This window comes from Micromys minutus (genome assembly GCF_963924665.1).
Source record: "Micromys minutus genome assembly, chromosome: 6".
Classification (NCBI taxonomy): domain Eukaryota; kingdom Metazoa; phylum Chordata; class Mammalia; order Rodentia; family Muridae; genus Micromys; species Micromys minutus.
Window position 1 is genome coordinate 2,443,114 of NC_137975.1, and position 2,373 is coordinate 2,445,486.

At 47.1% G+C, this 2,373-nt stretch overlaps 1 pseudogene across 1 annotated transcript; it reads left to right on the forward strand.

The window, feature by feature from the left end:
* Positions 1–1,519: 1,519 nt before the first annotated feature.
* LOC308421678 (cytosolic iron-sulfur assembly component 2A-like) lies at positions 1,520–1,996 on the forward strand (annotated as a pseudogene). Its single transcript has one exon. The product of its transcript is annotated as a cytosolic iron-sulfur assembly component 2A-like (transcript).
* Positions 1,997–2,373: the final 377 nt, after the last annotated feature.

Consider the following 2,373-nt stretch of genomic DNA (forward strand, 5'->3'; position numbering starts at 1 on the left):
CCAGGAAAAAGGAACGTTCATCAGTCCGAGTCTCAAGACTGCCTGCTGGATCAAGCCGTAGGTTTGCACAAGTACCAGCCTTCAAGGAAAGCAAAGCAGGATGTGTATCAGGTCCTGCTTCTGCCTCTGAGACTGTGTGCAGAATCTCAGGCCAAGGAGATGTTAGGAAAAAGATGAAGGGGGGAGGATGCTCTGTGGAGATGTGGCGAGGCATGGGGGCAAATATGATGTCTTTGGGAGATCCATGTTGGGAATCCCTTCCCCCTAGGGACCAGCCACATGACGGTGTAGTACAGAATAGAGTTTATTCAGGACATGGAGGCAGTTAAGAGGGTGGTGGAGGCAGAGAAAGAGGAGTAGAGGAGTAGAGGCCGGCCATGAGCATTGGGAGAGAGAAGTGGGAAGGGAAGGGGGAGGAGGGGGAGACCAAGAGAGCAAGAGCACAAGAGAGTAAAAGAGAGAGGAGGGGGCAAGCAGCCCCCTTTATAGTGTCAGGTAACTGGGGTGGCGCATACCTGACTATTGCCAGGTAACTGTGGGGTACAGTTTACAGACTCCCAACAGTAGACATGTGTCCAGTTGTGTCATTGACCTAAGAATTTACAGACAGACTCTGGATACTGTGCCCAAGTATGACTATTGTGGACCTACATGTGGCTTTAACTTACTGAGATGGGTACAGAAAAAAAAGGCCCAGAATAAATCAAATTTATATTCTAAGAAGGCCACCAACCATTTGGAGCCTGATTCATCCTGTCTTACCCAGACATGATGACTAATGGTGAGTAACTCATGATATCTTATTCTCATGATGAACGTCTGGGAAAATCGTTATTCAATAATAAAGAACCGTGCACATATCTGCATAAATGCAGACCCTTTACAAAAGGCCCATAGGACCAGGTAAGAGCCCCTTGGGCTGCTCCAGATGTGCTGCCCGCCCCTCTCAGCGCACGGAACTTCCCACCACATCCTTGCAGTTCATCGAAATAGCTTCGCTCTTTGTCCGCTCGGATCTTGGTGAAGCTTCTACCGTCCATGTCACCACCGTTTACTGTGCCAGAGTGGGCACAGGGGCGGAGAGTCCACCAGAGTTTTGAGCCAGAGACATTTGAGCTGATTTGTAATTCAACAAAATCACCCCGATTTCTACACTGAAAGAACACGGAAGGCGTCTGTTGGAGACAGTGAAGATGCGAGAAAGTGGTTAGATTCAAGCCATACTCTGAAGCTGGAGTCCAAGGAGTTTCTGGACAGAAATGAATGTGGCTAGAGAGAGAAAAATCAAGAACAATCAAGTTTTCAGTCATCACAACTAGAAGAATGGGTATGAATGAAAATAAATACAGACAGTTAATTTCCCTAGGTCCTTCGAGTTACTGTTTTGCGTCCCGCTTATTCTCTGCTCCCTAAACCTTTACACATGTCTTGTTTTATTTGAAGACCAGGAAGTTAACTTCTGAGGTCGGCTGTGGAAAGACGGTGGCTCGGTTGGGACAGTCGCCAGGGATGGCGGAACGTGAGGATGGAGCGAGGGTCTGGGCTGCTCTCCTGGACGCTGAGCAGAGTCCTATGGCTCTCAGGCCTTTCTGAGCAGGGAGTTGCCTGGCAGCCCCGGATCATGGAAGAGAAAGCGCTAGAAGTTTATGATTTAATCCGAACTATCCGGGACCCAGAAAAGCCCAATACCTTAGAAGAACTGGAAGTGGTCGCAGAGAGTTGCGTGGAAGTACAAGAAATAAACGAAGATGACTATTTGGTTATTATCAAGTTCACACCAACAGTACCTCATTGCTCTTTGGCAACTCTTATTGGACTGTGCTTAAGAGTATAGCTCCAGCAGTGTCTGCCATTCAAACACAAGTTGGAAATCTACATTTCTGAAGGAACTCACTAGACAGAAGAAGACGTCAATACGCAGATAAATGACAAAGAGGGAGTGGCAGCTGCAATGCAGAACCCCAACCTGCGGGAGATTGTGGAGCAGTGTGCCTAGAGCCATGGCCTCTCAGCGTGTGATCTGCTCGTTTAAATCCTTTGTAAAACGTAGAGGACACTTGTCGACTATCTGGCGATTTGTACCTCAGAGCTTTTTTTGTTTTTTGTTTTTTCACGACAAGGTTTTTCTGTGAAGCCCTGGCTGACCTGGAACTTGTTCTGTAGACCAGACTGGCCTTGAACTCAGAGACCCACCGGGCTCTGTCTTCCAAATGCTGGGATTAAAGGTGTCGCCACCACTGCCCAGCCTTCAGAGCATTTTTCAAAAGGATTCTTTCTGAGCAAATTTCAGTTATGAGGTAAATTCTAATTGTTCAGTGAGTAACATTCTCAGGATTTCTAACTCAAGTGATCAGACAGAAAATATTTTCTAGT